The sequence below is a fragment of the Canis aureus genome, chromosome 24, assembly GCF_053574225.1.
Source record: "Canis aureus isolate CA01 chromosome 24, VMU_Caureus_v.1.0, whole genome shotgun sequence".
Classification (NCBI taxonomy): Eukaryota; Metazoa; Chordata; class Mammalia; order Carnivora; family Canidae; genus Canis; species Canis aureus.
The window spans coordinates 39,279,263-39,301,878 of record NC_135634.1 but is presented as its reverse complement, the minus strand read 5'-3'; the positions used below and the strand labels follow the sequence as shown (position 1 = coordinate 39,301,878).

Sequence of the window (22,616 nt, the reverse complement as noted above, 5' to 3'; positions counted from 1 at the left end):
TTGCCAGTCACCCATGAAGAGGGAGCCAAGAGCTGCCCAGAGCCAGTTCCCACAGCCAGGTCTTTTCTCTAAAGCCAGAGGTCGGAAAGTTGAACGGAACGGAAGCTAATTGCCTGGCATCAGTTGCCCAAAAGGGTGTGTGTGTGTGGGGGGGGGGGTTGGAGTGTGGCCAGGGTTGGTGGCCAGGGTGCCTTCTCTTTTACTTACCGCTGGCTGGGGGTCCGGAGTTACCCAGAGGTGATTTCAACTGTTCAGCCAACCCTCTGCCAGGGGCTGCCCGCGGTTTGGACATCAGCCTGCACATTTTCAGGGCAGGAAGGACAAATTGTCAGAAAGGACATTTGGGGGGAGGGGGGCGCGGAGGTGCCATCCGAGTAGAAGCAGAGCTAATAAGAAAAATCTTCAAACATACACAGAAAATGATTTGTGCTTCGGGATGATCCTTCCGGGTTGTGCGCTTGTCATTCTCTGCCATTTACTTAACAGTAACTTTATTTGGCAGCCGATTTGTTTTTACCAGATCTTCGGATCGATCTGGTAGAGAAATGCAGAGAAAGAAGTAGCGTTCATTTGGAATCAGCAGCTCCAAGTGATGTTTTGATTTTTGTTCTGTGCCATTTTAGGTGGCTTCTCCTGAGTTTTGTGGTGCTAGAATTTCTGTAAAGAGTTTGTGTTCTAGATACACGCACACGACTTTCTCTGAATTTATGCCAGATTTGAGATCCTAGGGTAACTTGTCAGAATGAATAAGCTCAATGTCTTAAAAAGAGTTGGAGGAGGGGGCGACTCACTGGCAAAGGTGTCCCTGCTTCGCTCCCCTCGCTTCAGCACCTTGGCCAACACTCCTGATTTCGCTTTTGCCAAGACATTTCACTGGATCTTACACATCTAGTCGGGCAGTTTGGGCAGCGATTTTGGCAGCAAGAAGACACGTGCTTTGAATTTCGTTCTATCAGGTAACTAACTCTTAGAGGGAAACAGGAAGGTGACGAGTCCTCTGAGTTGGCACCCGCACTCAGTAGGATTCTGGGGGGCAGAGCATCACTTTTGAACCTAAAACCTTCTAATTGGACTACGTGTGGAGACTAATCCTGGCTTACATGATCCGATCCCTTATCATCCTTTATGTTTGTTGCTTCGAGTCCTCAAACCCTGGTTGTCAAGGGAGAATATTAATAGGATAGGGGAAGAAGATTATGGGTAGCCCACTTCAGTATAGTTGAGTAGCATTGTGTGTATTGGAGCAAACTGTCCTACATTGAAGAACATTTGAGAGACACTAGAAGGTCCTTTTGAGAAAAAAAATCTCATTGCTAGATTCATACGGTGCCCTTTCTGAAGTCTCTATTTGGGGGGCCAGAATCCTCCAGAATGTTACAGAAAGATTATTATAGGGTTGGAACTCTGCTCTATCCAGTAAGAATAGATAAAGCTGTCCGATTAACAAGACAGCTGAGTTGCGAACTCTGAGAATGGGATACGTGCATATATACACACTCTTAACACACACATACATGTAGGACAGGAAGGCAGCAAAATGTGTGTGGCTTATGGAGAATACAGAGCAAAGAGCTGCTGAGTGAGAGCAGCAAGTGAGAGCAGCAGATTAAGGGGCCCACTTTGAGGGCAGTTGCTGAAGGAAGTAGAGCTATATGGCAGAGCAAACTTGATTTCAATTTTAATCCAAAGCACCATGGCACGCTCATGTGCAGGCAGACACTTTGCCAGAGCCAACCTCGTTTGACATCCCTCTGAAGAACAATTATGAAGAGAAATCCGCACGCCCATGCTCACTGCAACATTTTCACAATAGCCAGGATACAGAAACAGGCCTAAGTGTCTGTCTAGGGATGACTGGATAAAGAAAATATGATATATAGCCCAATATTAAAAAAGAAATCTTTTTTTTAAAGATTTTATTCATTTATTCATGAGAGACAGAGAGAGACAGAGACACAGGCAGAGAGAGAAGCAGGCTCCATGCAGGGAACCCGACGTGGGACTCGATCCCTGGTCTTCAGGACCATGCCCTGGGCTGAAGGCAGGCACTAAACTGCTGAGCCACCCCGGGCTGCCCCAAAAGAAAGAAATCTTGCCATTTGAGACACTGTGGATGAACCTAGAGAACATTATGCTGAGTGGCCAAGTCAGACACACAAAGAGGAATACTGCATGAATTTACTTATATGTGGAATCTAAAATAGTAAATAAAGCTCATAGAAGGAAAAAGTAGAATGGTGGTTACAGGGACAGGAGGTAGGAGGTGAGGAGGATGAAGAGATGGTGGTCAGAGACTACAAAGTTTCAGTTACCCAAGATGAATGATTTCTGGAGATCTAATGTACAGCATAGTTGACAATACTGGATTGAATACTTGAGAGTTGCTAAGAGGATTTTTAGTAAAATCTTCTCAACACACACACACACACACACACAGTGGTAACTATGTAGAGGCGATGGTTAAGTTATTTAACTTCATCCTGCTGATCTTTTCACAATGTAAACGTATCAAAATATCAAGTTGTACTCTTTAAATATGTACATTTTTTATATGTCACCGCATCTCAATGAAGTTGTTAAAAAGAAAAAAAGCAACCCTAGTAATACAGAACAGTTGTGAACAAAACCCATATATTTTAAACATTTTTAAAAATTTTTATTTATTTATGATAGTCACAGAGAGAGAGAGAGGCAGAGACACAGGCAGAGGGAGAAGCAGACTCCATGCACCGAGAGCCAGACGTGGGATTTGATCCCTGGTCTCCAGGATCGCACCCTGGGCCAAAGGCAGGCGCCAAACCGCTGCACCACCCAGGGATCCCCAAAAGCCATATATTTTAAAAAAGAGAAATATTTGCTCCTTAGTTATTTTAGTTATTCTGAGATTTTTTTCATGGAAAACAAATGAATCACAACTCATGCCAAAGCCAATCTCAGGATTGAGTAGAGTTTAAGTCATTTCCAGACACTCCCTTCATGGTAGATCCACAAAGCAAGCTTCTTTACAGCAGAATCTCAGTTGAAATATGATTAGAAACATGTCTCCCATGTCAGTGGGAGAATTTTATTGAGCGTTTTATTACTTTGGTTGAATATACATGCCATGTTGGCCTCAAAGTTGTAATGCCATTAATTAGAAGTTCTTTTTAGGAAGCTATTCTTTTAAAACGTATGAAGTGTATTTGTATTTTTACATGAATTAGTTCATTTAGATAGCTTCCTACAATTCGTTAAGTATAAAGACTTGTAAACTTTTCTGCCTATCTTTGATAGTATTTCAAAAGAAAAATCCTTTTAAATGAAGGAGAGGCGACTTTTCTGCTAACACCACATCTGGTCTGACTCTGAGAGAAATGGAGCTTTATTTTATGGAACGTGATTGGATGAGTCAGAGAAATGGAAGAAGACTCTGAGGAACAAATAATCATTTGGTCAGTTTTTGCCTAAAGCCTTCTATGTATTTCCCAGATGGGGACCACTTTATTTGTATGCACTCTTTGATGCATTTATGACATTTACTCTGAAGTTACACGAAAATTCCTCTGCAAGTCATTGTTGCACTATAACGAACTTTGTTAACCTCTTTTATCTATTTTTATGTATTATGGAAGTACAATTGACATACAATGTTGTATTAGTTTCAGGTATACAACATAGTCATTCTACAGTTCTATACACTACTCAGTGCTCACCATGACAAGCATAGTCACCATCTGTCACCATACATTATTACAAAATTATTGACTATATTCCCTATACTGTACTTTTCATCCTGTGACCTATTTCCTTTATAACTGGAAGTTTGTACCTCTTATTCCCCCTCATCTATTTCATCCATAGCCCCCATCCGCCACCCTCTGGCAACCACCAGTTCATTCTTTGTATTTAAGAAGCTTTTGTCTTTTTGTTCGTGCATTTGTTTTGTTCTTAAGATTCCACATATAAGAAATCATAAGGTATTTGTCTTTTTTCTGACTTATTTCACTTAGAGTAATGCCCTCTAGTTCTATCCATGTTGTTGCAAATAACAAGATTTCCCTCTTCTTATGACTGAATAATACTCCATAAAAATAAATAAATAAATAAATAAATAAAAATACTCCATAAAACGAGTGTATGTGTGTGTATATATATACTACAAATATACTATATACACTACATCTTTTTTATCCATTAATTCATTCATGGATGGATGCTTGGATTGCTTCCATATCTTGGCTAACATATTTAATGCTTCAGGAGGCATAGGAGTGCTTATGTCTCTTTGATTTTATGTTTTCATATTCTTTGGGTAAATACCCAGTAGTGGAATTACTGGATCACGTGGTATTTCTGTTTATTAACTTCTTTTGAAGAGGAAACATCCTGCCAGAAGTGATTGTACTTAACCAGTATGGGCGTATGCAGAAAGCATAAAGGGCAAGTGGCTGGCTGAGAAAGGACAGTGTTGACCTCAGTAATCACAAAAATTCCATATCCTCACTTTCATTTGACATTTTGTAACTTCTTCTGTCCTCCAGTGATACTACTTTTGATATTTGAATAAATAGCAGAACCTACGACAGACCAAAGATCTCTGGTTGAGAAGTCATGTCTGTAAACATGTTTATAGGAGCAGAAGGAAGAATTTCCTCTCCTCTGAACTTTGTGATATGTAAATAGTTGAGAGTAGGAGGGGCTTCAAAAACTTGAGTGGGAGACACTAGAATTTCCAAAAAGTCGTATGCTGGGAGTAAGAGTGAGTGACTGATGCAGAAAGTGATACTGAATGAAAATAAAACACTTGTCCCACTGTCCACAGCTAGGGTGTAAGCAGCGTGCAGAGTGAAGGCCTGTTTGTTCGGCACCCACAGCACAGGCGTGTTTGGTTTGGTTTGGTTTTGACAGGGTTCTTTGTAGCAAGGGTGTTTACACTTTAGCAGAAGTCATCATCACACGGTTTGTGCTATTTGTGTTCCTTCATGAGGGACGTCCCCAGCCTGGTATAGAAGTCAACGCAAACTTAGTTTACAACATCAAGGTTGAATGTTATTGATTGTATCGATTAAAGGTTTTTTTATTCTCAAGGGCCTTGCAGAATGGATTCTGAAGATAAAAAATTACAACAGGGGATCCAGGTAACTTCCAGATGGATCCAAAAATGAAAGAATGAGTGTAATTCTTGGCTGTCTTCTTCTTTACGATGATTTTCCCTGAAGCCTAGCACAGAAGAAGAGCCATAATATATGTGTTAGGATAAACCATTCTTGGAGAACCCACGAAGTGCCTGGTATGGAGTTCAGTGTATAATCTTCAGAGCCATCCAATCAGGATGCTATTATTGTTACAAATTAGAGAGGAAGCCATCGAGACTCATAGGTTTAAATACCTCGCTCTAAGTTAAGGAACCTCTCTTGCATCCTGAATAGTAACTAGCAGAGTGTTACCTTCTCATTCTGGCTTCCAGCAACATCTCTAAACTGGAAGACAGGGAGTTGAATTCACTTGATGTTGCACTCTGATTGTTAGCTCTACCTGAGGAAGAGGAACTCTGTCTTTCCCAATGATAATTCAGAATACCCATCAGTGCCCCTTTTTTGCTTTCCTCTGAGGTTAGAAGCCGCAGCAGAAGCTGTTCCAAGTATTCATAATAATGTTAGACCCCCTTAAGGCAACCAGAGTTCAATTGTTAAGTCCGTCAAACATAAACTTGCTCAGTCATCCCCATGCCATCTATCTGGCAAAGCCATAAGCATGTTGTGAAAGAGTGTGGGGCTATTTCTTCTCAAGTCTACCTCTGTCTAGGACAGTCTGCTTCTCCCTCTCCAGCAAGTGCCTGAAATTTTCCAGGGCACCATGTGTCCTTGAGCACATATTTTCATTTACCTAAGTTGTGTTGCAATTCATTTTTTCATGCACTTTATTACTAAACGGAGTGATTCAAAATGTCTTAGGAAGATGCATATATAAGGCAACAATAAAAAATACAGTAAGAGGGCAAGTAGCAATATTAACAGCAAAAAAAAAAACTGTATTAGGAAAGTTAGATGTTGTCAAGAGTAGGTCAATGGAGAAGGATCAGTTAATACAATGCATAACCATTAAGTTCTACAGTCTAACTAAGATTGTTTCATAGTGGCCAAGTCAGAAAGGAAAACATGGCCAGCCACGAGATTAAGAGGTCTGCAATATAAAAGAAAATAATTGGCTCTCTGCGTGTTCGGCTTTGACTTATACTGAGATTCTAGAGATGAGACTTTTTTTTTTTTTCCTGTGATTTTTCACTCAGGGCGGTGTTGACTCTCACCACTTAGAATGTGGTCCATGGGCCAGCAGCATTGGAATCACCTGGGAGCTTGTTAGAAATGCAGAGTCCCAGTCCCCATGCCAATCTACTGGAAGAGAACATGTATTTAGCAAGCTCCTCTGGTCATATTAACATTTGAGAAACACAAAAGTAAGCTACAAGCTTAGCCATATTTTTGCAGTATATTGTCAAGTAAAGGCAATTGCGTGAGGGTCCAACACAATATAGCTTATTCTGTGGCTCTCTGAAAGAGTTGCTTGGGGCAAAAATAAACTTTAGATCACCTAGCAAAGTGTGAAAATGGGATGGGTTCCTTGTTAAGTGACTTTGGGAAGTCCCTTGATCGTTTCTATTCTATTTTCTCCTTCGTGCAGCACCTTAACTGTGGCGTGAACTTACACTTCCAGGTTAAGTAAAAAAATTCCATACCATATCTGAAATAGTCACAGTCTGAAGCTGCAAAAGTTCCCACCCAGGTTATGGCCCTAAAGATGAGTTCCAGCATGAAGCCAGTGTGATCCTGCTTACCAGAGAATTTTAAAGCAACATCATTACAACTCATGAAGGACACTCATTAATGATTCTTCGTTGCTTTCTAAGATTTTATGTTGCTATCATTGAAACCCTTAGTGATTTGAAAATAAGTGGTTATACCAGAAAATCTGAATGCTAGAATCTGAAAATCATGGAAGTTTTTTTTTTCTTTTCTAGTCATTGAGTCTCAGAAAAATATGATGTCTCTCCTTCAAGTAGGAATTTTTTTTAAGATTTTATTTATTCATGAGACACAGAGAGAGAGAGAAAGAGAGAGAGAGAGAGAGAGGTAGAGACATAGGCAGAATGAGAAGCAGGCTTTCTGCAGGGAGCCCGATGTAGGACTGAATCCCAGGACCCCAGGATCACACTCAGAGCTGAGTCCCAGTCCCCATGCCAATCTACTGGAAGAGCACATGTCTGTGCTCGGAGTCTGAGCCGAAGGCAGATGCTCAACCACTGAGCCACCCAGGCATCCCAAGTAAGAATGTTCTAAGGATGGAATTCTATGGTGTTAAAGGTCCAGAGTTCCCCACATGTTGTGATGAGGCCCAGGATCTCTTTGGCCGTCTTTCACCTGGTTTGGGGGATACTCTTTCTTCTCCTCCACCATGCACCAGCACTTTGAACAATTTGGTCACAGACCCTGGCTCTGTGACCCTTTGTGAAGTCATCCCTCCTTTTGCAGTCTCTGTTCTCTCATCTGTGAAGTTAGGGGATCAGATGATTGGGTTCTTGCACTTGCCATTCCTCTGCCCCGGAGTTCTCAGGGCTTCTCCTCCTCCTCCCGTCAGGTTCTCAGATGTCACCTTCTCAGAAAGATCATCCCTGGTCACCAAGTGGCAGTAGGTCCCTCTGCTGTCCCTCTGCTACAGGCTTCTGTGTTCCATTCCTGTTCTTCACGTTCCCCGGGACTCGGACCACCAGCTAAAGTAGATGTTTCCTTAATTTCTTGTTTCTCTTTTCCCAACTTCCTCCTTTCAAACATATGTGCCATTGAGAGAGGCAACGTGTCTATTTCACTTCTTTTACACTCTATTTACTATATGAAAGTAAGGGGGGGAATCTCCTTTTTCACTGCAAATGAGGTGCTAGAAGCAGCATCAGGAGAGTAGGCTGGTTGCACATGAGTAAGCCACTGTAATGGAGTTAGGACTCACAAATGGCCAGTGTGTTGGGGGTCTGCTACTGACGTTCCTTGAGTCATCTTCACAGTGTCTTTGCAGAGACAGGGAGCACGTCCTATGTGCCAGGTCCTTGACTCATACAATCTCTCTTAATCCTCATGACAGGTGCGTCCCAAAGGATTTTTATTCCTATTATATAGACGAGGAAGGAGATGCTTGAGGTCCGGATTGTCCCACATCAAGAGACTAGTCACTGATGAATCCCAGAGTCGCAGCAGGTAGTCCCACTCCAGATCCTGTGTTCTCCACGGCTGCTCTATCCCGCAGACCAGTTCCACCAGGCAGACAGGCAGGCAGGCCTCGTGAAGTTAAACATGCAGTCAGCATCCATGCCAGAGAGCACGGACAGAAAAGGAAAGCCCGGAGTACTCACCACAGGAAGAGGTTTTGAAAAAGAGTTGTGTGTGTGTGGTTTTTTTTTTTTTTTTTGAAGACTTTATCTATTCATGAGAGACACAGAGACATAGGTGGAGGGAGAAGCAGGCTCCCCATGGGCAGCCCGGTGTGGGACTCGATCCCAGGATCCTGGGGTCAGCACCCAAGCCAAAGGCAGAGGCTCAACCACCGAGCCACCCAGGTGTCCCAATAAAAGGGATTTTCTTAACAGGAGAACTACTTTTGCTCTGCTCACCTGTTCTGCATTGATGACATCTCAGTAACGCAGGGTATCAGGGATGCCTCCAACTCTGGACACTGTATCCTGGCTCAGTCGTTTCCCTAGCACAGGACTGGCACGGGGTGGGTTAAGCTTTGCAAACAAAGGCTCCTTCAACTCTGAAAGGGGCATCATTTTGAGTCGTCCTCTTCTATAGAAATACATTTCTGGCATGATAAGCATGGAGTAATCGGGTTGCAGCATTACATCTGCTACATTGTCTTCTGTAGTCTTGGTTTTGATGTTCATGTTTACAAATGAGAGGAGTTTTTTTCCACTGAAGTGAGATTTGTTTGCTCTTATCTTTCGCTGCAGTGTCAGTCAGCTGGAAAGAAATGCTTGTGTTTGCTGGACTCGACATGTTGACCTACATTAAATGATGTAGAAATAATAAAATTTAATGAATGTGACTGAGTTATTGGCAATAGAGAAAAACACTTGCCTTTGAAAATGTTAATATTTTGCAATTGGATTGAAGTTGGAAACGCCTCTGAGACTAGAAGAATTAATGGACCCAAATTAGCCAAAGTTCCTTTAATTGTGCTGCTAAATGTGAAAATAGTCAGTTTTTCTAATTCAATTTCAACATACCACCTCTCCTGATGGAATTTGGGAAACTTGGCAGCTCGTTAAGCTAAACACCAAAATGGCAGAGTAACAATGGGATGGGGGGTGGTCTGTTTAAAAAGATGGCACCATTTATGATGGCACAATGAGCTTTTCTTTATGTAATTATTTTACTAATTACCAATTTAAGTGACTAATTAAGGTTGTCAAAATGGCCAATGACTTTGGCCTTTCAGATCGCACATTCTATATAAAGAACACCGACATGAACATTCGATGTGGCAAACAAGCAAACAAAAAACTGAAACAAAATTTGCTACTCAATGAAATGTGATAATTAAGTTATTTTTGAACATCCATTGTTTATTTGATTAGCTCTTAAAAATCTCTTGGTCACTGTTCTTGAGAATGAGAAAATGGAAATTGATTACAGCTGAGTAACTTCCACAAAAATGAAAAGTGATGTGAAAGCTCAGTGACTTCTTTGAAGAAGAAAATGCAAATATGGATACCTAATATTTGAGGGTATTTAGATTTATGTTTTTACATTATTTATTTAAAAATCAGATATTTAGGGGCACCTGGGTGGCTCAGTTGGTTAAGTGTCCGATTCTTTTTTTTTTTTTTTTAAGATTTTTATTTGTTTATTCATGGGAGAGAGAGAGAGGCAGAGACACAGAACAGACAGAGGGAGAAGCAGGCTTCATGCAGGGAGCCTGATGTGGGACTTGATCCCAGATCTCCAGGATCAGGCCCTGGGCTGAAGGCAGCGCTAAACTGCTGAGCCACCCGGGCTGCCCCAAGTGTCCAATTCTTGATTTTGCCTCAGGTCATGATCTCAGGGTCGTGAGATTGAGCCTCATGTTGGGCTTCATGCTCAGTGTGGAGTCTGCTTGAGATTCTCTCTCCCTCCCTCTGCCTCTCCCCCAGCATGTTCTCTCTCTCAAATAAACAAATAAATCTTTAAAAAAAAAAAAACAATAAAAATCTGATATTTATTCAAAAGAGGATTTCACTTCCAAATAAAAAGTATTCCAGTTTGCTTTAAAGCATATCTATAAGGGGCACCTGGGTGGCTCAGTCGGCTAAGCATCTGCTTCCACTCAGGTCATGATCCCAAGGTCCTGGGATCAAGTTCTGCATCAGGCTCCCTGCTCAGTGGGGAGTCTGCTTCTCCCTCTCCCTCTGCCTGCTGCTCCCCCTGCTTGTGCTCACACTCTCTCTGTGTCAAATAGATAGATAGATAGATAGATAGATAGATAGATAGATAGATAGATAAATAAATAAATAAAATCTTTAAAAAATAAAGCACATCTATATATAGCTATTAGGTTTCTGTGTATGTGAAAATACCACTAATAAAATTATAGACATACTGATATGGACAGAGGGGTCCTTTCAGGACCTTGCTAAATTTAAATTTTTTTTTAAGATTTTATTTATTTATTCATGATAGACAGAGAGAGAGAGGTAGAGACACAGGCAGAGGGAGAAGCAGGCTCCATGCCGGGAGCCCGACACGGGACTCGCATCTTGGGACTCCAGGATCACACCCTAGCCCAAAGGCAGGTGCTAGACCGCTGAGCCACCCAGGGATCCCCTTTCAGGACCTTTCTGAGTGCTAACATGAAGGGTACATTTATTAACTTCAATTTTTTTAAGCCAAAACCATTGCATGGCTGTTATCTAATCAGTTTGGGGGGCGGGGAAGTATGTATCTTTTTGCCATTAGGAAGCAGTGGCTTCCACGCTATGTAACCTTGACCAAGGTCTTTAAGCTTCTTTGGGTTTCAGTTTCCTTGTCTTTAAAAGAAGAAGGTTGGACGCTGAGAACTTTAAAGATGCTTTCGTCCTAAAAATCTAGGGAGTTCTTATTCCCTTAAACAGGTTTTCCTACAGGATTAAAATATATTTTTTTTTCATTTTAATAACACCATTATTGATTAAGATATCTGATTCTAGCAACTGGAAGAATTGGTTCAAATAAGCTACATTTGAATTTGCATTTTAGCATTGAAAATGATAACACCAAGTGACTATGTGAGGATGTAATGGAGGGAATGGCCATTCATACACCTAAAGGACAAGCCAAGGGGATGAGAATTGGCAAAAGGACAGTCAGCAGCAGTGACCAAGGTGTGCGAGACAGGTTCTTCCAACCTGGGGGGTGCTCCAATACAAGGTTACAATCTCATTTCCCTCTTTGCCTTCCTGCTGAGAAGAGAAAGACCCATCTGCGTTAGGAGAGGAAGCTTTCCAGTTCCCGTGCCCAGGTCTTTGGCTTACAGACCTGGCCAGGATCCTCCCAGCCCCCACATGCCCAGAATATAGGTGAGGGGCCGGGAGAGTTTGCACTCTCCTCCAAGCTCCACACCTCCTTGCCATCAAAAAAGCAGCAAGAACCTTTCTTTTGCTAGTTTTCTGTCTCTATTTTTGGCCTCCGCTTCTGTCATCTCCTCTCAAACCTGAAAAAGGTAGTATTATCTGTCTCTGCCCTAGTATGATTTCATAGGTGTTAGGAAGACAGCAGTCTTCTCTCCCAGATTGTTCACCTAGCAGCCTGATCCCTAACAAGATCGAGGGTATTTTACTCAGCAGTTGGAGATCAACCTTAAATATATAAGATTTCCATGGACTTAAATTCAGGCCAAAGTGAAAATCCTTTCCCCAGCAGGTGTACCTTGGAAGGGACCCGAATCCCTTGTGATAAAAGGGCATAAACATGGGGTACTGGTGGTCTGAAGGATAAAGTTTTATCACTTTACTGGTAGCTAATCTGGTCTCTGACACAGCTTACATGACACTTGTCCTCTTGCCTCTTCCGGACCAGGGGGAACAAGCATGACTTTGCCTGCGCATTTCCAATACCCAAGAGGATAAGCAGTGTGGTTATTGTTTCCGTGTTCCCAGGGCAGCAAAATGTCTGGCACATAGTAGATGTTTACCAAATGGCTCGTTAGATATAAGAAGGCATGTTCCCCTTGGAGATGGCAGAAGTTCGAGTTGGGCAGCAAAAGGAGATCTAAGCGCCTGGTTTGCAATAAAGGTCTTGGGTATGTTCGAGAAGAAATACTTAGGCGATCGAGTATCAGTATATATAGTATCTGGTCCGTAGTCATAAACTGAATTGAAGTAAACTGAACAGAATCAAATTTAAGATTCCCACAAAAAGCTATTCAAAGACAAAAAAAAATTAAGTGTTGGTTGGCATTAAGTGTTGGTTGGCAAAGACAAAAAAAAATTAAGTGTGTACTCTGGAATAAATAAGATTCAGCTGAGCAGGTGTTATCATTGTTCCAATACCAACCCCTTCCCTTGTGGGCGCTCCCCTGGCACACACAGGCCTCACTGTTTGGCCAGGGATGTTATTGTCATTCCCACTGATGCTGTGAGCAGTCACAAGTAGGGACAAAATACAACTCGGAGCTGGGTGCAGAGAATGATTGATTAAAATCCAAGAAGTGTGGGCGACAGAATTTTGACAATTAGTCCATTCCCGGTCCCATAATGGACAGTGGTTTATATTGTCAAGGAAACTCTTCATATATCACCAAAGATTTTATCAGTGAATGTTTGTGATATTTTTGTTCTTAAGAACTGTTTGTTTGTTTTTTTTTTTTCCTTTAGGTCAGGGAGCTTTTCTGACACTGTTTTCAGATACTGTAATAACTGCTCCATGTGGGTTTTTTTTTAATTCCAATTTTCACTTAATAGTCTCTTTTTACAGCTGTACTTTGTAAACTCTTGTGGCTTTTATTAAATTAATAACTCAAAACCTAGAAAATAAGGAAGAAAAAACTCATGATAACAACGAGTAACAACTTTTGGTGTGTTTATTTGAAAAATTTGTTGACAAAAATACTCTTTGACACACATTTAAGCTAATACCAAGCTTGTAAATGTTTAATGTGCATTAAGTGATTCCAGCTAAATTTTGCCCTGAGGATTCTTTCTTCTGGCATTCACATATACCAATGCCATATGAAATACATATTCTGAGTGAGGAATGGGAATTGGCGCTACATTTCTTGGCATCCTACAACTGTAAACATTCAGACCTGATAGATGAGTTAGCCTGAAACAGAAATGGAAACTGAATCACACAGAGGTTTAAGTGGTATGGTCAGAGTCACAGAGCAAGGCCACGGATGATCTCAGATCTATTGCCTTTTGTCCCTTCAGCTCAGGGTACCATCTCCAGCCATCAGTATAATTTACTATCATGGAATGGAAGTCTAGAATTTTACTTATATCTCCATTGGACTCTCCAGTAAAAGTGAATAAGCCTTCAACCCCCAAAAGGGCACTGCCTTCAAAGAAGTTTGAATAGTACATGTGTGGTTTACTTCTTGAACATAGGAGGTCAGTATTATCTGTTGTTTGTCGAGCCTCTATGATTTATATTTATTTGGTGGCAGGTTGAAACTGTGTGCCTCTGGCCTGTGAGTGCAGGGGAGGGTGAGGTTGTGTCCTTGGGCTTGTGTCACTCCTGTAAGCTGGCACAATGCCTTCATTGCAGCCTCTAGTGATCTGAGTGATGGCATGTTATCTCTGGTGTCCTCAGAAGTGATCAGAACCTGACTCCATCTGGGTCTCTATGACTTGTAGAGACACAAACACTGTCACTAGATTTCTATAGCTGGCATAACAAGGTTATGACAAATTTCACACAGATGTATTATCTCACCGTAGTGTAGGTGAGAGGTCCAGTAGGAGTCTCACTAGACTAAAATCAAGTGTCAGGGCTTTATCCCTTTTTGCAGGCCTTTGCAAGGGGAAAATCTGTTTCCTGTTTATCTGGGTTGTTTGCAGAATTCAGTTCCTTGCAACTGTAGGGACAAGGTTCCAGTTTCCTTGCTGGATGTAAACTGAGGGACATTTCCAGCTTCTAGAGGTTACCATATACCTTGTTCCTGGCCTCTTCCCTCCACTTCCAGGGCCAGCAAAAGTAGATCAAGTTCTTCATGTGTCACATCTGTCTGCCTTTCTCTTATGCTGTTAGGGACTCAGGTGACTAGATTGAGTTACCTGGATAATCCAAGAGACTGTCCCCATATCAGTGTCTTTAACCTCATCCCAGTTGCAAAGTCCCCTTTTCCACGAGAGTTAACATATCCCCAGATTCTGGGGATATCGATGTGAACATCTCAGAGGAACCTACCACAAACACACTTGGAAGGATTAATAAAAGGATCAGATCCTCCCCAAGCAGTGCTTTCTGATCCTACTTTGAAATGGAGGAAATGGTCTTTTGTAGGAGATCAGAGTTCAGTTCCAAAACCTGAGCCTTTCTATTTGTGTGGCCTTGCCCAAGCTAAAACACCTTAGCTTTTCTCCTTGAAAATAAGACCTACAATTCTCATGAGGATTAAATGATAACTCACCTACGAGTTCCTTAAGCTACATTCATGCTCATTGTCATAGGTGGCACCCATCTAAGGAAAACATTGCACATTTGCTCCTGGGTCCAGGTGCCTAGGAATGAGCATCACTGTAACTGAGTGGACAAGAGACTATCACCAGGCGTGACTGTAGTGGGGCCTGCTCTGGGAATTCAGGGGAATATGAACTCTGTCTGAAGCCTGCTCAGTCCCTGACCAAGCCTAGCCGACTCTGACCTTCCTTCTCCATATTCTCTCTACTATCATGTGCTCAGGAGCCTGGTGGATGGGACTGTGCCGTCTGCGTGTCTGAACCAGACAAGCTGCCTACAATTTGTGTACATTGGCTCAATGACCATGACTCAGAAAGATGGGCTGAGACTATCCTTTATCTTTTATCACTTAACCTAATAGTTACATGAACCATTGAACACACACAATTTTATTCAAAATGGCATCTTCGATTCACTAACAAGGAGAGACTCAGACTCAGTATATTTTTGGTCGCGGAGAGTGGATCAAATATTCCTCAACGTATTGTCAGTTCATGGAATGGAATATCCTTAAAGGAAAATGGACCACTTAATGTTGGGGCTCACCAGGGATCTAGCCTTGGACTTTCTGCTCTCTGCGTTTTCTGAAAAACCTTCCTACAGATTCATCCACTTAGGCAGGCTCAGCTCTCACCTGTGCATGGATATTTCCAGCTCCATCTCCACCTCGTGCTCTGCATCTGAGCTCTGCCCCTTGCTGGCTCAGGAGTCCCTTGGTTACTTCAAATGCAACAGAATCCATGGCTAACACATTTTCTTGCCTCATAACTTTGTTTTCCTTTTTTTCCTGAGTTTCATATTTTAGTTGATCCAGTTAATCTCACACTGAAACCATACTTAATCCCACCCCCTCCGTGCCACCCCACAACTGATCATGCTCCCAGTGCTGGCATTGCTACCTCCTAAATAATTCAAACATCTCCCTGACCTCAGTGACCTAGGTTAGTCACTCATGATTTCTTTCCCAAGTTGTCTTTTGCAATATCCTTGAAAGTTTTATTCCAGGCTTTTTTTTTTTTTTCTTTTTTAAGATTTTACTTATTTACCCGTGAGAGACACACACACACAGACACAGGCAGAAAGAGAAGAAGGGTCCCTGCAGGGAGCCCAATGTGGGACTCGATCCCAGGACCCCAGGATCACTACCTGAGCCAAAGGCAGACGCTCAACCACTGAGCCACCCAGGAGCCCCTTATTCCAGCCTTCTCATTAGTTTATGATCTCCCCACACTACCTATAATCCACCTTCCACACTGTGCCTCTATGAACGAGTGAGCACACAACTTGAATCATGATTCATTTCTTCCTGAGTGCTGCTAATGCTCATGATGACTGCCCCAGGGGATCAGATCACATGGTTCCAGCCTATCTTTCTAGCCATGCTTTCTAGTAGATTCTATCTTCAAGTTTCCCCGAACTCCAGCCTCTCAAGGTTCTGGGCATTTCCCATGTATGCCAAGCACATTACCAGCTGCTCAGAGCATGCTGTCTTTTTTTCTTGTGTTATTCAGCAACTACTCGCCTTCCAGATCCACCTCATTTCTTCCTTCACCTGTTACCCTTCTCTGAGTCCATTGATAGACAGTCCCTGCCTCTACTGCATTTCCATAGCACTTCTTGAACATGTTGTTTATTTTTTATTGTAATTATTTAGTTATTGCCTCACCTCCTCAGATAGTAAAAGAGTTTTATTATAGTGCAATAAATGACTCACGGCTGGATGGATGGAGGGATATATGTGCATTTTTATAGTTCTTTGAAGTGTACTTGTCACTCCTTGTCATTTTTGAAAGGAAATGCCCTGCAGATATGGTACGCGAGAGGAGCAATATGGCATTATCTTTCTTACTTCGATGCCTAAATATTACCAGCTTTGGAAATAATATCTCAGCATTCAGGTCCAATGCTTTTGAGAAAATGGAACAGGTTCAGAGATTTTTTTAAAAGGACTCATTTTAATTGTTGCCTTTCAATGACATGAAGTGACTATCAGAAAGCATCACATTTTCAATCTGATTTCTTTATGTTTTGAAGTGCACACCCTATCACTGTTCATTAGAATTTTAGCTCCTAAACATTTCTGCCATTTCTAAATATTTTTTTCTAGTTGCACATTAAATTGTACATTACATTTTGATGAATTATATCCAGCTTGCTGGGGGAAACACAAAGACATTCAATTGCACCATTGCTAACATTGAAAATCTTTGATCTAATAGCTCCAAACCCCAGTGTCTCCTTGCTGCCTGGGGTTAAAGGCAGCACTTGGCATGCAAGATGCACCTGTGAGCTGTAGGCGTTTGTGTTTGTTCTTCTCTGGCCCAGAAAGCTCTTTGCACCATTCTTCCTCAGCTGCTCACTTCCTCAGCAACTCACTCATGATTTCCTCGAGGAATCGTTGAAGATTCTCTGATCACCCACCAAACCCTGGTCACTTTGCCCCTCCTCATCCCAAGTTCCTTCTTCCTCTGCGGGTAACCCCTGCACACTAGGTGCTCATCAGTTCCCTGCTTTGTTTTACCTTTTGCTTTCTTATTTTGAAGAACTTCAGATTTACAAAAAAGTTTGTAAATATGCTTTTAGTGTAAACAATATAAAGTATCTCATATTCTCTTCCCCTAGATTCCTCAAACATTACCATTTTATTACACTTAAAGTTAATCGTCATTTCTTTCTTGCCATTCTTTCTGCCTCGCCGTCTCTCTCTCTCTCTCTCTCTCTCTCTCTCTCTCTCTCTCATACACATACACACTATTGTTTTTTTCTGAAACATTTGAGAAAAATTGCATACATACTGCCCTTTTAGCTCAGAGTAGTTCAGGTATATTTTCTGAAAGCTGTTCTCTTACATACCTATGATATAATGATCAAAATCAAGACATTGACACAATAATAATATCTGATTCATAGACCTTACTAAGATGTTGCCAATTCAGCCACTATTTTTTTTTCCTGGTCCAGGACCCAAGGATTACATTGCATTTAGATGTCATATCCTTTGGATCTTCTTCGGCCTAGAACAGTTTTTAGAGTCTTTCTGTGTCTGTCTTGAACTTGACATTTTGAAAAACGCGGGCCCATTGCTTTGTAGAATGGCCCTCAGTCTGGTTTTGGACTGATGCATTCTCTTGATTAGATTCCAGCTATGCTATTTGGGGCAGGTATGTCACAGAAGCCGCAGGGTATCCTCACTGCAGCATCAGGTCCGGGACACATGATGTCAATTTGTCCCATTACTCATCACTTAATTATTATGGTATCTGGTTGATCTTCTATGAAGTTACTAGGTTCTTGCCTCAGCTGGGGCTGCTGGAACAAAATATTAGAGACCAGGTAGCTTATACGACAAACATTAATTTCTCATCATTCTAAAGCTGGATGTCCAAAGTGAAGGTGCACACGGATCCAGTGTCTGTGAGGACCTATTCCTCTTTGGCAGATAGACATCTTCCGAGTGTATGCTCACATGGCATAAAGCTGAGAGAGAAGCAAGCTCTCTGGTGTTCCTTATAATGACATTAACCCTATTCATAAGGACTCTACCTTTGTTATTTTTTCCAAAGGCCCCATCTCCAAATGCCATCACGTTGGTGGATTAGGGTTTCTGCATATGAACCTGGGGACACGAGCATTCCGTCCATCCAGTTCCCTCTGTGACTAACCAGTAACTTGTGGGGAGGTCCTCTGAGTCTCCCCTGCTTCTCCTCAGACTTCTGCCACTAATTTTAGCATCTGGAGATACTTTCCTGAAACAACTATTACTGTGGTTGGACTTTTAGGTTTTTTCCATTTTGTGGTGCCTCCTTGTTTGCTTTTACAAATATCCTGCTGCCCAAGTGCAAGGGATTCTGGAGGGCATGGCCTTCTACGACGTTAGCAGTGCGGCCAGATTGTTTCCCAAAACACTGTGCCCTCTTCCTCCCTCACACACACTTCCTCAACAGTACACGTACTGTCAGACTTTTCTGATTTTTCTTGGTTTTCTGGGTGTAAGATAACATCATCATATTGCTGTTTTCAGCTGCATTTCCCCTTTTGAAAGTAAAGCATCTTTTTATATGTTTACAAGCTATTATGGTTTCCTTTTCACACTGACAATTTAGCATACATTTGGGATATTTGAGATCATATTAGCAAGGGTTTCAAAAATTAATGGTAGGATGATGATTAGAAGGTTTTTTTTTTTGTAGAAGGAAATTGTTTGAATTTATTGAAGTTGTATTTTGAAGTTTCGTGAGCCTTTTCTCAAAACCACATCAGTAATTAGGAACAGTGCCATCCCATCATCAAGTGTATGGCCTTCATTACTCACTACATGAGTGTCCTGTATAACGTCCTCATAATGAGATTCACAACAGTAAACGTAAGCAGGTGTCTCCCTATAGGAAAATCCCAAATATTTGAACTTTGCCCAACTCCAGGGACAAAAGGGCTGTTTGGGCCGAATGTTCTGGCCCTAAGCACTTCTTGTGCAAGTGTTTCATTTAAGTCAAACTGAATTATACCGTATAAAAATGTCTTGTTCATTCCATTTGAGTTGTCATGAACACCCAGCCTGGAAGGCAGATAGAAATTTCAAAGTCTCTAATTTCTCCAGTCACAAATTCTCATGGTGGTGTGCAGTTTTTTTGGAAGGTTCTCTTTGACTTTGGGTTAGCAGTTAAAGTCTACACTTGTAGGACACTGTGTGGTGAGTTTGACACAGAAGAAGGACTCATTTTTACTGCCACAGGGTTGCTATCGCTCAGGATTGGGACTTGGAAGTGGGTGTGGGAATGCAGTTGTCGGGGTTCTGGTGGGCAAATGGAAAGCTTCAGGAAGTTGCAAATGGGCACCTATAGACGTGGAACAGGCAGCTCAGTTCTACTGTATTGTAAAATACTGTGTATGTTTGTGGGCGTTTGGGCCTGTGGGGGTGTGTGCCTGTGGAGGAGTGAGCGCTTTGGTGCATGTGCACACGTGCGTGTGTGTGTGTGGGGGGGTGCATGGACATTAGAGTGTTACACATTTTAGGGCATAATGGGGAAAATGCATAATTAGGAAAATGCAATTTAATGTTACTCCAACTTGATTTGTGTTCTTTTGTCACTTACTAAATGGAAAGGCAGTTTCTACAAAAGCCCATTATAAATAACTTACTGAAATGAAAAGTTTTATAACTTAGTAGAACAGCCTAAATTATTAAATGTCTGGGACACGTCTTCTATTTTGCGGTACACTTCCGACTGACTCAAGTGTCCCAAAGGAGCTGTGTCGACTTTGTTACACTGACATGACTGTTCATCTTGTCTGTGTTGGAGAAGAGCTGGGAGAGAAATTGAACAAACAAAACCACCACAACAAACTCTCCCGACTCTTCTACCTTCTGTCCCAACTGAAATTAAAGTGCAAATTCAAAAAAAAACCTAAAATCAACCAATGCCTGTGATTTTTCCAGAATTTGCTGGAAAATTTGCTATGCACACCTGGCCACAACACAGAACAAAGCTCCACACAAGAGGGTGCAGGGTCTTGTCTTCATGGACAAGTTCTTCCTTGAGTTGATCTTTTTCCCACATGTCTGCCCTTCCATACTGGTTAAAATACACAGAAAGGGCAGTTTCGAATGGGGGAAATAGTCATAAAAGGGCATCCTGGAGTGAGGATGTAGGGCCATAGATTGGTGTGGGGGAAACATTAATATCTGTTTAGCTGTGGTAGAAATGGAAGCCGGAGGAACTGGTGATTTACTCTGCTGCCTAGTACTGCTGTCAAGTTTTCTGATGGCCTAGGGATGTGCTATGGAACAGGACACCTATGGCCCCCACCACAATGGTTGTTCAGCCTGAGCAAAGCTCTCCAACTCTCTTCCCCTTTAATAAACTGCCTTGATTTTTGCCCAGCTATCCCCACCATGTAGTTCTAGAAACAAAATGCTGATTGTTACATCTTTGCAGATGTGTTTAAAACCAATGAACAGAGGCCCCTGGGTGGCTCACTTGGTTAAATGGCCAATGCTAGATTTCGGCTCCAATGATGATCTCAGGGTCCTGAGATCAAGTCCTGCATTGGGTTCTATACTCAGTGGGGTGTCTGCTCAAGGATACTCTCTCCCTCTTCTTCCAACCCCCCCTCCCACTTACATGTACCCTCTCTCTATCTTTCAAATAAATCTTTTAAAAAATAAAATAAAAGCTGTGAATATAAATAATATATTTATAGGTCATGCTATGTATTCCATCAGAGTTGTGGAATTGTTTTCATACAAGTGCAAGAAGGGTGTGGGGGTGTGAGTGTGGGGGTGTGTCTGAAACCCAAGATTCTTAGGAATCTAAACCAATTGCATTATCCTTACTAGAAGGAAATACTCCTATGTGTGACAGAAATTGAATTTCTGAAGGTGGAGATTGTTCTAAATGATAACAAGAGTTGTCTCATTCATCTCCTGTTGATGCTTGCCATACATTTTTAGAAAATTACATCATCTCATGATTGCCATTAAGTTGATAAATTGTCTTTAGAACCTGAAAATAGCTACTTCTACTAAGAGGAGAGAAAGCCCCCAGAATATATCCCAGCAGTCAGTGTCACTTTGGTTCATCCAAATAATGTCATAAAGTATGAGGTTTTGGAGAATAAACATAATAAACCAAATATAGGAGAAAGAAACTTTTAAAATATTCTATGTTGCTGGGTTAAGTTGTTTGGCAGAAAGTAGGTTTTTGCTTCATGATTAGCTCATTATTCCCTCCACTGTTTCGCCAATGTGCTCACCATATTTTATCCTGGTCTTTGCTGTGACTCATTTGTTCTGCTCTATAGACTCTATTGACAACAGACGAACATAAATGTGTGTCTTATTCTCAACAAAATGTCAATGACATATGGTTACAATTTTTAGGACTCTCCTTTAAAAAATCTTATATAACTTCGATATTGATTCAAGACTATTCACTTATGAATTATTATCAATGCGAGTGTTCTAGAATGGGAGAGGAGAATAATCAAAAATGTTGGCAGTTTCAAAGTATGAAAAGCCATGAAGGGAAGTGCTCTGTCTACCTAGGTAAGCAGTTATGTGTATGTTGAGTCGGTGTCTGTGACTGAGCTGGAGCCATAAGGAATTAGGTCCAAGAAGAACATATGGATGCAGATCTGCTTGTAATTGACACCCATGTCTTCGGGGCTCCAGCTTGTTGGTTTAGCTTTGTCAGTTGGTCACATAGCTTGACTGAAAACATGGGAACTTGCCTAACTTATACTCAGATTTTGGCTGCCGATCCTGAGCTTAATAGTCATGAAATCAGTAGACCATGCTTTGCAGAATAATAACTGAACATTAAAAAACTTTTAACTCCGTGTTCCACCCTCACATTCCAGCCCGATACCAATGCCAGAGCCATGGGCTTTGTCTGCAAAGGAGCTTCCAGCAATGAGAGGATAAAGCCTCTGCTTCAAAATGGAAGATCTGGTGTCAGATGAATGTGCAGCAGGCCACTGTGTTTGACAGAACATCGTAGGCATTGAGCAGCTGGAGCCAAATGGGAGCCAGGAGGAAGGAGGTGCCAGGACTATCAAAAATGGGTATAAAGAAGAAAACCGGGCAGGAGCATGGGACACTGAAGTGGGTTGGCCTGCGGATTTGTATCTTAGCCAGGAAAAAAAAAAAATTAAACCAAGATCTCTTGAGCTTTGAAGTTGCCAACCCCCAAATTCACAGTTGTCTTCTTTTTAGTTAACCATGAGAGTCTGCTTCAGATCTTGGAAACCCAGAGCCTGTATTAGTGGGGGAGTGTGGTATTTCTCCATATCTGCTCAGGAAACGATCACATCGTGTGGTCAGGGTGATAGCCTTTACCGGTTCAAATCCCACACATAACAGCAGGGACGCTGAGGCTTTGGGGGGCCATGCAAGTGGACAGCCTGAGGGACAAAATGTTAGACAGTTGGTCTCCCCTGGGGCCCAACCCATCA

The 22,616-nt window shown here is 41.8% G+C and overlaps 1 protein-coding gene and 1 long non-coding RNA gene across 5 annotated transcripts in view; both read left to right on the top strand.

Annotated features, from left to right (window-relative positions):
• DOCK10 (dedicator of cytokinesis 10) overlaps window positions 1-22,616 on the top strand; it is a 260,102-nt gene that overhangs the window by 1,518 nt on the left and 235,968 nt on the right. The gene's annotated exons all lie outside the window — the stretch shown is intronic.
• LOC144296111 (uncharacterized) lies at window positions 7,121-22,347 on the top strand. 3 transcript variants are annotated; one of them, XR_013363270.1, is made up of 3 exons: window positions 7,126-7,752; window positions 8,113-8,225; window positions 8,978-9,149. It is a non-coding gene; the product is annotated as an uncharacterized LOC144296111 (long non-coding RNA). The 3 variants fall into 3 exon arrangements; XR_013363269.1 differs by lacking the exon at window positions 8,978-9,149 and adding an exon at window positions 22,023-22,347 and having other exon boundaries at window positions 7,128-7,752; XR_013363268.1 differs by lacking the exon at window positions 8,978-9,149 and having other exon boundaries at window positions 7,121-7,752; window positions 8,113-8,388.